Source organism: Chiroxiphia lanceolata, chromosome 11 (genome assembly GCF_009829145.1).
Source record: "Chiroxiphia lanceolata isolate bChiLan1 chromosome 11, bChiLan1.pri, whole genome shotgun sequence".
Classification (NCBI taxonomy): Eukaryota; Metazoa; Chordata; class Aves; order Passeriformes; family Pipridae; genus Chiroxiphia; species Chiroxiphia lanceolata.
Genome location: NC_045647.1, coordinates 22,041,464 through 22,055,690, shown reverse-complemented (window position 1 = coordinate 22,055,690; position 14,227 = coordinate 22,041,464).

Sequence of the window (14,227 nt, the reverse complement as noted above, 5' to 3'; positions counted from 1 at the left end):
GTGTGGTAATGTCAGTTTTGGTCATCTAGGGTTGGGTAGGTGATTCACTGTTTGTTCATATTTTTTTGGAGTGTTGCTTAGGGTTTCCAGGTGTTGCCGGTGTGGTAATTATGTTGCTCATTTTTATAGTTAATTTTGGTTTTGCATAATTATATTTTTGTTGTAATTTTCTTTTTCATTAACAAGGTGGCACTATTGAATATGTTTTTTTAGTTGCATTTACTGGTTTCGTCACAAGGTGGTGCTGTTAAGTGTGATTAATTTATTACTTTTTTATTATTTGTGTTGTAGGTGGTAGTATGGTGTAGTTGGGTTACTTGGTTTATACCTTTTAGGTGTTATTTTTTGTTGACTGTAATTGGGTGCTAATAGTTCTGTAGAGTTCAGTTTTAATTGTTTGACTAATTTGCATATCTGGTTATGTGTGCATAAATAGGTGATAGTTTGCAGGATTATTTGCATACCTGATGACATCTGGTGTGTGATTAGGTGTTAATTAGGGGTGTTGTTTGCCAAGTTGTTTAGGTATTTTGCATGATTAGGTACTAATTAAGGTTATATAATTTCTGTATATCATGTTGCCTGGTGTTTGATTTTTTTTGTTAATTGGTGGGCTAATTTGCATATCTTGCAACTTTTGGTGGGTGAATAGGTGCTAATTGTTGAGCTCGTTTGCATATATGGTAAGGTGTGGTGTACAATTAGCTCTGCAGCTTGCATAGAGGAGTGAGAGGGAGATGGACACTTTGGCCTCTGGGAGCCTTGGAATTGTGTGATGGTACTTCCAGCTGAGAAGGACTGTGTAGAGCACTGCAGTGGGAGTGCAATGTACAGGCTTGTCTAGAGGAAGAGGAGTGTCACTTGATTTTGGTGTAGTGTACCACTCCTGGGTGTGTAGTTTTCAGGCAACCAGGTTGTTCTTTGAATGCACTTTTGCAAATGGACGGTCAATTCAGTGAAATCTTTCTCTGTTGGCACATTGTCCTTGAGGGTAGTGGAGGACTTTTTCAATTTTGTATCTTCACATGGTTTGGAGAGAACCATGATATATTTACGTTTTTTCAAGCCCATGGTACCATCTCATGGATGTTCCCCAATGTCACCATTCAACAGTTCCCCCAGATGACACTGTGTACACATGAAACAACCACCTGAACTGCAGATCCAAAGACGAAAACATTTAGTCAACCAGTCTGAAAGGAAAGGTATCAGAACAGGAAGGATTTGCTGACCTTTTCCTTTCCATGTGCAAATTCTTATTTGCACCACACTCAAATGGCAACATGAACTCCCAATTCTACGTACTTAGCAATTTTTTCCTCTGGCAGAGTCCAGCTACAAAACTGAAAACATCTGGCAAAATACAGCTCACAAAAGTGTCAAATCAGCAAACTTTTACTGGCTGCACCTTCAAGTGCACCCATTGAACAGCACCAAACACCCTGCTACCTGCACTTTCCTTCACAGCTCTACATTCCATCATAATCCTCCAGTCTCACATAGTAAATATTCAAAACCAAACCCTACCATTAAATGCTCAGACACTAAAATGACCAGGAAAAATGGTCAACAGTTTGCCTTTTACACTCCCATTTTACTGGTTCAACAGCTCAAACCAATAGCACTGTAGAGTAGGAAAAGAAATTAAATTCACCAAGACCACCTAAAAGGTGTAGATCCAAAGATGGTTACCGTGACACAGAGAGGAATTATGATACCACATGGCAAACCAAATGTGACTCCCACCACAAAATAGGAAACATAAAATGATTGCTCTCATACAAAGCTGCCAGAACACTGTTCCTGGGCAAAGTGCATTATTTCCTATGGAAAAGAACATTCTCTTTCAGGACACAGCCACCGAAAAAGTCTGTTTCAAATCCAAAACTGTATACATTCAGGGATTGTTCCCAGAACAAAGGTGTCAGGACAGAAAGGTCTTGCTGGTTAGTACCTGCTATGGGCAACCTATCATCTTTCCCTGCTACACTGGGGTTATATCCTGTCCTTCCTATGGGAAAGAACCGTCATTTTCTTCTAGGAGACGACCACCATAATTTTGATTCCAACTCCAATATTTATTATAGAATCATAGAATCATAGAGTCATAGAATCAGCTGGGTTGAAAGGGACCTCCGAGATCAAGTCCAACCCTTGATCCAACCCTGCCGTGTTTCCCAGACCATGGCACTGATGCCACGTCTAATCTTGTCTTAAAAATCTCCAGGGATGGAGAATCCACCACCTCCCTGGGCAACCCATGTCTGATTACCCTCTCTGTAAAGAAATTCTTTCTAATACCTAACCTAAACCTCCCTTGGCACAGCTTAAGACCATGTCCTCTTGTCTTGCAGATAGTTACCTGGGAAAAGACACCAATCCCCACCTGGCTACAACCTCCTGGCAGGGAGTTGCAGAGAGTGAGGAGGTCTCCCCTGAACCTCCTCTTCTCCAGGCTGAACAACCCCAGCTCCCTCAGCCTCTCCTCACAGGACTTCTGCTTGAGTCCCTTCACCAGCCTAGTTGCTTATCTCTGGACCTGCTCCAGGACTTCAGTGTCCTTCCTGAACTGAGGGGTCCAGAGCTGGACACAGCACTCGAGGTGTGGTCTCACCAGCGCTGAGTACAAGGGAAGAATCACTTCCCTGGACCTGTTGGCCACATTGTTCCTGATCCAGGCCAGGATGCCATTGACCTTCTTGGCCACCTGGGCACACTGCTGGCTCATGTTCAGCTTCCTGTCAATCCAAACTCCCAGGTCCCTTTCTGCCTGGTTGCTCTCCAACCACTCTGTCCCCAGCCTATAGCGCTGCAGGGGGTTGTTGTGGCCAAAGAGCAGGACCCGGCACTTGACCTTGTTATGTTTAGGGATTGCTCCCAAACCAAAAGTTCCAGGAAAGGAAGATCTTCCTGGTTAATACCTGGCATTGGAAGCCCATCATCGTCTCTGAAACACTGGGATATGTGCATTCCGTCCTATGATGGCTAAGGGCTTTCTTTCCAGGCGAAAAAGGCTGTCCCTGAGACACGGAGACTCCAGACTTTCTTTCCTGGGGGAAGGGATGTTGTCTTTCAGGAGTCCAGCTCTGAAATTGCAATTCCACTTCCCCAAATTGAATATGGCTGAAGATTACTCGCAGACAAAAGGGCCCAGGACAGGAAGGTCTTGCTGTCCTTGGAGGGCCCTGGGCAGCCCATCATCTGCACCTGAGATATCGAGGGTATGGGCTTTCTTTCCTGGGTGAAAGGCCTTGCTGAAGCCAATCTGGTGCATTTTGTCTGGGAGTCATCTTCGGTCATATTCAATTTTGGGAGTCAGACTGGTAATTTTTGCACTGGGCTCCTGCAAGCAAACAACAGCCCTTTCTCTCAAGAAAGCAAGCCTGTCATCTTGGTGTCTCGGGTGGAGAAGATGGACCAGTCATGGCACTCTACCACCAGCAAGATCTCCTTGATGCTTCCTCTAGTTTTCTTTCATTCTTTCAATTCCCTTTTTTCTTCACCATTTGTCTTTTTTCTAATCTTTTCATTGTTATATGGTAAGGCACAGGGAGAAAGGAAGAAATCACACCCTCTAAAAAGAAAGGCAGAAAGCTCCTTCTTTGCATCCAAAAGGGAAGAATGACCAAATTTAAAACTGGATATGAAGCCTTCAACAAACAAATGAGACTTCAAGTAAACCATGGTCACCATGTCTGGACAAGTAGGATAAGATATGTGGATTTGCAGTAATTCTCTGGTAGTCCTTAGATAGAGTTTTTTTGCACTGGGCATAATTCCCACCAAATGTGGCAACAGCAGCAAAACTTTTTCAATGCAGTCCTGACCAGGAATATGACTTTATTTAAGTTCTTCCTAATTAGTTCCATCATGTATATCGGAATTTTCAATTTGCAAGGACATATTTTAGATATTTATTGTGTAAATCTTTCAATCAAGTAATTTGCTCTTGCAAATTTTACATAATCTCAAACTGGACAGAGCATTACCAAATAATTCCTTTGCATGGAAAAAGTGAAAAATCCTTCTCTTCTAAACAAAGATGTTTCCTTTGTTGCAAGAAAATAGCTAAAAGTGAATTAAATACATAATTTAAATACACTGTGAGAGATTCATCTCTGGTATTTCTTGGTTATAATTGAACATTCTCAGTAATTTTCTGTTTATGACTACAGTGACTGTATTACCCAGGACAAAACATATTTTTCAAGAAGAAGTGAGAAGAGTGCAGAGTGCTGCACTACAATGGTACTTAATAACGACCTGATGGAATTAGTGATTCATTTTTCAAAGCCATTTCTAGTACACTTCTAGATAAAGGACTCTACCATTAGTTACCTAAATTTATGCAGAGCAGTATAGTTTCCACGTTTCCTGTTAGCTGCACTCTGTGACCGACTAAATCTAAATCTATTAATAAAATAGATTACTTCTTATCAAAGGAACAGAATGATTTCACGAGGACCAAACCCAGTGTTCATTTCTTTTGTTTTCTTAATTTGATTCATAACCATACACTCAAGTCCCTAGGAAGGCAATGGGACTGAAGCGTTCTAAGGAAGGAAATAGCTGTGCTTTAATGGGGGAACCCAAAGCACTGTGGTAGAAAGTCAGGCAATTTATTCCTGCTCACTTGCTCCATGAAAGCAAGGACAATGCTTAAAACAATCTTGGTTTCTAAAAGTTCTGGATTTATAACAATATCTGGGAAGTAGAAGGATGATGTAAACCATACAAGGAGCGTTTGAGGTAGCTGGGGGAGTTCAGCCTGGAGAAAAGGAGGTTCAGGGGGGACCTTCTGGCTCTGCAACTCCGTGACAGGAGGGGGGAGCCGGGAGGGGGTGTCAGGTTCTGCTTCCGGGGAATAAGGGACAGGATGAGAAGAAATGGCCTCAAGCTGTGCCTGGGGATGGTCAGGTCGGACATCAGGAGGAATTTCTCCATCGAAAGCGTGGTCAGGCACTGGTAGGGGCTGCCCAGGAGAGTGGTGGAGTCCCCACCCCTGGAGGCGTCCAAGGAAGGACTGGCCATGGCACCTCAGGAAGTCTTCCATCATCCCCATATCACCATTGGCGAATCAGAGCTCAAATCAGTCCAGCAGTTTAATTACCTAGGTAGCCTCATCTCCTCGGATGGTAAGATTGATGGGGAGATAGACAACAGGTTGGCAAAGGCATACAGTGCTTTCGGAAAACTCCACAAAAGAGTATGGCGTAATAAACACTTGAAGAAAAGCACAAAGATCAGTGTTTACAAAGCCATAGTGTTGTCTACTCTCTTGTATGGTTCCGAATCATGGGTCATCTACCGCCACCACCTGCGTCTCCTCGAACGCTTCCATCAGCGCTGCCTCCGTACAATCTTAAACATCCACTGGTCAGATTTTGTGACCAATACATCTGTTCTTGAGCAAGCAGCAGTCACAAGTGTAGAGGCCATGCTGATGAGAACACAGCTGCGATGGGCAGGGCACGTCTCCAGGATGAAGGACCACTGCCTCCCTAAGATCTTGCTCTATGGTGAACTTGCCACTGGCTGCCGCAAGAGAGGAGCCCCGAAGAAAAGATTCAAGGACTCCCTGAAACAACATCTCAGCCTTGGCCTTATTGATCACCATAATTGGTCCACTCTGGCCTCAAATCGGGAGGCCTGGAGACACAGCATCTATAACGCTGCGGAAGCCTTTGAGAACACACGCAGGATCACTCTCGAGGAGAAAAGGCAACGCAGGAAGAACCGTGTCTTGCGGAATACACCATCTAAGGAGTCTTTCTGTTGTGCCTTTTGCAACCGGATATGTCTGTCACGTATTGGCCTCATAAGTCACCAACGTGCCTGTAACAAATGTGGATAAAGCCTTCCCAAATCTTCGTTCGCGAAGCTCAGCCATGATTCCCTCTAAGATTGCTGCAAAAAAAAAAGGGGAAAAAATCTCTCCCTTCAAAAATTCCTAAATAACCTTAACTGTGAGAACAACTGAAACTCAAATGTTTTCCTTCGAAGTAGTTTAATCCTATTGCAAAGGGATTTGGAATTTTTATCATCTTTTTTTCAGTATTCTTTTATACATCGTTTTTAAATATATGCAAACTGCAAATGCAAGTCTTGGCCAACTACCTAAGTCCCCTATAGTGCCAATGCAGTTGATGCCAACCTGCCACTGAGGTTCTTTGAGATGCTTTTTGCACAATTGTTGTCCTCAAGAAGCATTAATTAAACACCACACCTATGGCAGCAACACTTAAGAGTTTTTTCCTCTTCCCTTAGGGAATTCGTAAGCCATAAGTGTGTGATCATAGAATCATTTGGGTTGGAAAAGACCTCTAAGATGCTCAAGCCAAACCATTAACCCAGAACTGCCCCACAAAATCATGTCCCAAAGTGGCATATCTAGCTGTATTTTAAAGGACACATTTATTCCTCTGTCACAAATAGCACTAATGGAAAAGTAAAAGACAGATATTCCATTTGGCTGCCTGGTTTCCCTCCATTGCTTCTTCAGAGCGATGGTAATAATTATGAAAAAAAGTGAATTTAAGTGGGAGAGTAAATATGCTAGGTCCACCTCAAAGGACTCCAGCCAAAGGGTCTTTTATTTCTTAGAACTGTTACTTCTTTCCAAGCTTCTTCATGTTTGAGATGGGTTTTTAAGCTTCTGCAAAATTCTAATCAGAAAAATAGTACTCGATTAAAGCATTAAACACAAACACAGGGCTGCCAAATCTCAGGCTATATTTGTTGAAAATGTGGATAACTGTGCTATAATTTATATTTCAAAAAGGGTACGTCTGATGCATGTCACAAGGTATGAAACCCCCACTCTAACCAATGACAAAACAAACCCATGACAATCTCCAAACCTTCCAAAAGCAGACCTTACTTTAAAAAGTAGTTACTAGATAATAATGAAAGTTACTCAAACCAGCAAATATTTTCTCATGTGACTTTCCAGCATATGCTTTAGAGGTGTTCAAAAACATGCACATAGTCTTTCTTCTGTCTTAAGAAAATAAAAAGTCTTTCTTCTGTCTGAAAGGTTGGATGTGTTTTAACTAACAGCAGAGAAAAACAAGCAAAAACTGTAACAAGGGAACATAGAAAATCACAATTTAGGTGATTCAAGATTTAGACCCTGCATTAATCACACTTTTGAAAATAAAGTGTTTCAAAATTCAGAGTGCTTCCCTTAAGTCCTGATACAGCTATAGCATCTTTTCCCGCAAGTGTTTAATTCAGAGGTTGTATTGAATAAATAATCTTCCTCACAAAAATTGATGGTTTTGTTAGGAAGGCATTCTGGCTTTAACCTTAATTCCTAGTGTAGACAGATTTCACTTTTTCAGTGAAAATATCTGTGAGGTTTCTTTAAAAAAATGTAGCATAAAAAAATTAGAGTTTTTCTGGTAAGTCTAGTGAAATTTTAATTCGAACTCTTTTGCAAACAAATCCAGTAATTTCTAAGTAATGAGGAAAAGGATTTCCTGCTCTTTGTCTAGTCAAATATAAGAGCTGGAAGGATATAGAATCCTTTAAAGAAAGGCAACCTGATCTTAGTTGAGTCATCTGGATGACATATCTTTAAGGCTTGGTTTACGAAAAACAAATTGCCAACAAGAAAAAAATAAAATTCCCTGCGCTAAAACCCAGTCACACACTCATTCACCAAGCAAAGAAAACGGCATTCTGTCTTAGAATAACATTCTCTCCACTATTCAGAAAAATTAAAAACAACTAAGCTCCCAGTTCTTGTAAGTGAAACAATTTCAGCACGTTATGATTTTCAAAATGCAGCAACCACAATTGCAATGTTCCTGACAAGACCAGGTAGACATAATGCACCTCAGGTTTTGCTATGCAGAAGATGTTTGCTTTGAGACTAAGGAACACTGGCTTAATTGTCCAACCCCAGAATTTCAATCTTTATAGGGAAGCAGTTTCATGTTTATTGTGCTCCATCAGGAATAGCCACAGCTTGAATCCATGGGTTCCTTTGAAATCAAGGTTACACTTTGTGTATTTACACCTAAAACACATCCATAACAATACAAAGAATGAGCAATATCTCTTAGCTACAACGTCAATGGTCTTTTTTTCTATTGCTCTATTCCAAGATAAAACCCTAAAATACAGAGTAAAATTGAGTTCTGCCTAACTACTGGAGTTCAGTCCCTCTACCAAAGTACAACTTCATGTTTCATGTGAAACGAGACACAAATATTGACCCAACAAAGCAAGCAGAAACATTTCCACCCTCAAAAGAGCCACATTTAGGTCCTGGATCTCAGAAGGACTAAGTTACTTTAGAGCTGCCACTGTTCAGGAAGCAAACATACTGTAGAGGGAATGTGTCTCCATCATGGTGCAGAGCTGATTTTACTGCTTTCTAAGAGCAGAAGGAGGTAAGGGATGGGGGGGGGGTAGAGAAGTTGGTGGGGGCGTGTGGGCATGTGCTTGTACAGTTACATAAGTAGATCTTGAGGCAGGAGCCCTGTAATCCAGTCTCAACACCAAGCTGATAAGGAGAGCTTTTTACAGCTTCCCTGTTCACAGTCCCTGCACACCAATAACAGTGCGAGTGGGAAAACACCTGCTCTGCAGCACAGTCTGTGGGGAAGAGCCTCTCTGTTCAGCTCATTGTCAGTTCCAGAGAACAATAATTCCCAAGCAAATTTATTCAGAAGAGGACAGTAAAAACCTACTGGCTGGTGCCACAAAGGAATTGTAGATAATGTTTTACAGCTTCAACCCCACCTGGCAACAAAGTACCACAGGGCCACTTGCTCACTCCCTACCCCAGTGGGATGGGGAGAAGAACCGGAAAAAGGTAAAACCTGTGGGTTAAGAAGAGTTTATTAATTGAAATTAGGTAAAATATTCTAATAATTTTGAAAAGGGACACAACTAAAAGAGAGAGAGAAAAAAAAACAATTCAATTGGCAGCTTTTTACACAGGAAAAAAAATCACTAAGTGACTTTAATGACATTAAATGCTCTTCCATATGGCAAGTCATGCAGAATAGTTTAACAGTTTATGGGCATTGGAAGTAGCAAGTCGTAGCATATCACTAAACCCATAAAGCTTACAATTATTCCAATACATGCTGGTAACTGAAGATTGCTTGCATCCAAGAGAGTCAATGGAAGAAAATGGTAAGAAAATACAGAAAAACAATCCCAGCACAAATTTTAGTTGTCTGTCACATGCTGCTACTTTTGACATACTGGGCATCAACAAGAATTTGCAAAGATTTGCTAACATGCATGGGCAGATTAGTTTATTTGGTCATCATTTTTTATAAAAATCAGTCTGTACATTACATTAGAAATCTAATTTCAGTTACTGTTTGCGGTACTCTAAAGTCTAACTTGCAGAACTAAAAACATGAATAGAGGTCATACAGCCATTTAATGCACATTTAAACAAAGTTAAACACAAACTCTGAAAAACACTTGTGTTATTTTCAGCTCATTACTCATTTTTTAAAAATTAAAATTAATGTCGTTGTAAATCAGCAATGGTCTATATCACAAACCGTAATCCCTTTGCTGTGTTTTAAATTCTATCAGTTATTTTGAAAGACTACCTCTGAGAATTCTTTGACAAAAATAATCTGCTTTGAACATTTATAACAACAAGAGTCTTGAAAAACCTGCCAAATTTGTACGAGTATTTTGAAATTCTGCTTTTAAATAGGCCTTTTCTGTGTGAACTTTTTAGTAGGCACTTAACTTTGTCTCACAGCACAAGAGTTACAATTTCAAAAGAAATACAGAGCTCCATAGAATAAGAAAACAGAGGCACATCCCCCAAGCTCCTTTTAATAACAATTGTAGCTCTTTCAGTTGTGGTGTACAACATCCAACCCTCAGTTTTCTCCTGCAACACTATACGCAGGAAGGGATAATTTACCTTACTTCTTTTAATTGGTTGACCTGCTGGAAAGCAGCTCTGCAGAGAAGAATATGGGGACCTGTTATGATCCAGTTACTGAAAATATTAGAAATGCCCCTGCCCGAATTAAAGTGAAGACAAGACCAGATACCAAAGTCAATAGTATGGGTTTTATTTAGTGGTAAATATGAGGCAAAGAAAGAGAGATAGAAAGAAAGAGGGAAAGGTGTGGGGGGAAGAAAGTGATAGAGATTAGAACAGAAAATGTATCTCCACTGTGCAACCCAGCAGTGTCCTGTTGGTCCAGTTCTTCTGGTTTTCTGGGTGGTGAGGGTCCCACTAAACAGAGTCCAATGGATTAATATACATTCAGGAGTTGCAAGGCACCTCCCCGGGGTGGGGAAAGCTTTGCAGTCACTTGTGAAGGCTCTGGATTTGTTACCTCACTTGGACCATGTGCAGTCCTCTGGTGGTGGAAGGCCTCAGAAACGAGTGAGTGGAGTGCTTTGGGGGTCTTTGATGGTTTGTGACCCCATTCTCAGCTGCCTCTTACATGAATGTCCCATGTGTACCTGGTCTTCCCGGAGGGGCGAAGTTTACTCTGGTGTGGAGAGATTTCATCATCACACCCACAAAACCTTTCTCCCCCATCACTCACTGAGCTCAGCTAGGGTGATTTCTTAACACAGACATTCTTCTTTCCTGAGCCTTGTTTACTTCTCCTCACACCTGAGATGATCAGACAACAGTCTTATCTCAAGCCCCCCTTCACAGTCCAAATTCCAGTCAGGCTTCCGTCGTAGTCATGGTGGTGACAGATAGGCATTTGCTTCCTTTAAGTTTGACAAAAAGTCTTTCTATGATTTTGACAATGTTTAAGACATTAACAGCATTTCAGTCCATCGTAGGATCCTGGTGGACAACAAGCTGTCCCTGAGCCCGCAGTGTATCCTGGGGGTCAAGGAGGCCGATTATGAAGAGCATTGCCAGCAGGTCAGAGTGGTGACCCTGACCCTCTGTTCAGCCCTGGTAAGGTGTGTCTGCAGTGCTGCGTCCAATTCTGGGCTCCTCAGGACAGGAGAGACATGGAGCTCCTGGAGTGGGTCCTACGAAGATGATGAAGGAACTAGAGCATCTCCCTTATAAGGAAAGGCTGAGGGAGCTCGGGCTGCTCAGCCTTGAGCAGAGATGACTGAGAGAGGACCTCATCCATGTCTGTCAGTGTCTGCAGGGAGGGATTAGGAGATGGACTGGGTTATGCTCAGTGTTGCCCAGCAATGGGACAAGAGACAGTGTGCAGGAACTGATGCACAGAAGTTCCACCTAAACGTGAGGAAGAGCTTTCCTGTGGCAGTGACTGAGCCCAGAGAGGGTGTGGAGTCTCCCTCACTGGGAATATTCCTTAGCAGTCTTGATGCAATCCTGTGCCATGTGCTCTGGGATGACCCTGACTCAGCAGGGAAGTTGGACAAGATGACCCATTCTGTGATTTACTTTGGTCCTTTCTATCTAAACGGAAATGCCATTTCTAAATTCAACAGCACAAAGTCCCTGACATTTTAAAGGATGTTAGTTAAATCCTGTTTGGAACAGGACCTGCTTGCTGGTAGATAGAAACATGTCACAGTAACACTACAGCACAGGTTTAAGGCTTCCAGACCATCTCTGGCTGTGCTTGCAGAAAACATTGTCTAGATGGAAGACGTCCAAAGGAGAATGAGCACACAGAGCAGTTGCAAGTTGGTGTTATATGAAACGTTACCGACAGTGTTTTTCCAAAGGGCCTACCTAAAACCTATTTGCACATAGCAAATGGGTAATTTCACACAGAGTATTCTGAGTTGGAAGGGACCCACAAGGATCAAAATAATACCAAAGAAGACTGAGCATGAAACCGCTGCAGAAGTGAAGCTGAATATAATTGAGTGGGTAACGGGGTAAGCAAAAGCTGGTAGCACAGAAATTGTTCTTCACGTAACTGTGTAACAGGCATGAGCAAGAAAGGACGCTCATCTCTTGCAGAACATTTTCCAGTATTAAGCCTCTCAGCATAGAATCACAGAATGGTTCACGTTGGAAGGGACCACAGTTGATCATCTGGTTCAACCTCCCTGCTTAAGCAGAGTCATCCCAGAGCCACATGGCACAGGATTCTGTCCAGAAGGTTCTGGAATACGTCCAGTAAGCGAGTCTCCACAGCCTCTCTGGGCAACGTGTTCCAGTGTTCTGTCAGTTACAGAGTAAAGAAGTTCTTCCTTATGTTCAGGTGGAACTTCCTGTGTGCCATTTTCCGCCTGTTGCCTTGTCTTATTGCTCAGCACCACCAACAAGAGCCTGGTTCCATCCTCTTGACACCTTCAAACACATTATGGGTACTGCCTAACACTGACAAAGAGAAGGTTCTTGCACAAGATTGCTCTGACCACCTGTAGGACTACCAAATGTCTACACAAGACAAGACCCAAGCAAACATCTCTTAAGAAATTGGTTTTATCATAATTACAGTGGGACACTGTCGCAGTCACGGTGAGACTGGACTGTTTGCTAAAGAGGATGAGCTATGAGGTAGAACAAAACTCCTCTCTCTCTGCAATTGTAATGTCAAATTAAGGGGCTTTACTCGAGGAAAATGTGGAAAAACAGAAGAAATAACAACCCTTTATTAAAAGATATATGTATGTTAGCAAAAACAGTAACAAGAAACAACAATAACAACAACAAGTCTAAGTGGATACTCCTCTGTCCGTTAGCACAGTCCTAATTGTGGCCTGCCGGGGATGTTGTTGGGTCGCTGGAAGGTGCAGGGTCTGCAACACCCGGTGGTGGCCTGCAGGGGGCGCTGTGGGATCGCTGGAAGGTGCAGGGCCTGCAGTGCCTGGTCGTGGTCGGTAGGGGGCGCTGTGGGATCGCTGGAAGGTGCAGGGCCTGCAGTACCCAGTTGTGGTCGGCAGGGGGCGCTGTGGGATCGCTGGAAGGTGCAGGGCCTGCAGTACCCTGTCGTGGTCGGCAGGGGGCGCTGTGGGCTCCGGCAGCCACCGCGTGGGCAGAGGGGTCTGGAGGGAGCAGCCCCGGCCCACAGGAGAAACCGAGAGGGAAACAGGAAGGGGGGACCCCCTCTCCTCAATGGAGGGAAGGGGTGAGAGGAGAAAACAAAAGTTCACCCCCTCAAGAGGACTCACTGTTCCCAGATGACAGTACTTCCAAGGTTCTCCGCCCTTCAGCTAGCACGGACCTCTCCGATGAAAAGAAGCAACAAAGACTCGTCGGCTCCGGTGGGAATGATACGGCACTGGCAGCGTAGCATCGGCAGGCAGGTCCCACCAGGACGGAAAAACCAGGGAAGAGAGCTGGCTCCCAGACCCTCCTCCGGAGATGCCCGAAGAAACAGTCCCCGTCCCTGTCCCGGTCCGAACACCCCGCCGTCTCTCCTGTCCTCCCGTCTCATTCTCCCACATTCCCCCATCCCCCGGCAGTTAAAGGCCCATTAACTGATCGGCCAGTTCCTTTGTAAGGCTAATCGACTCCCTTCCCCCCTTTGAACTCTGTTTCTCTTACAGGGAAAGCAGGGGAAGGGAAAATTCCTCTCTCAGATTTATAACCCATAACAGACACTTAATTCAAGAAAAGATTGCCCTAGTAACACCAAGGAAGTAGTTAATGGCTATAACACTTTCTCACTGATAGAGGTGCACTTTCTGTCAAAGGACAATAAGGTGCAGTTATTATCCTCCTAGATAGTGAGCTGGAACAGGGATATTTCCTGTATTTCCTTATTTGCTCATAGTGGGGAGGAATTGTGCAAAGTTTTTGATTACTCTTCACCAATTTCACAGCCAGTGAAGTTACTAAATGCCTAAGAACGCTATTTGCAAAAATATCATTGCACGAATTCTTCATGACTTATGTAACAAAATAATCCCTTTGAATCCAGAGAGTTGCGCGCAACACTTTTCTAAACATTTTTAGATGTGAAGCAAAAATAAACATGATCTAAAAGACAGAAATGAAATCTGTTAAGTTAGTTGTTTTCCCTTGGAAAAAGAAACCAACAAAACCTGTGTGTTTGTTTAACATAGAGTAGATGTGCTGGACCTATGGAAGTCACAAAAATATCAGTTTAGTTAACATATGCAATAATGTGCTACATATTTGTGATTTTTCAGGTCTTGAACTAGTTTTGTAAGGCAGTTCCACTAAAAGAAACGACACATACCAAGCTACTTCAGGGCACATGCTCATTATCAGAGGAAGAGTGACAAGAGTGACAACCCTAAGGCTGGATCAGGCGCTGAAATGATCCCAAGCCGAGATGTGATTTCTCATCTCCTGGTGTTT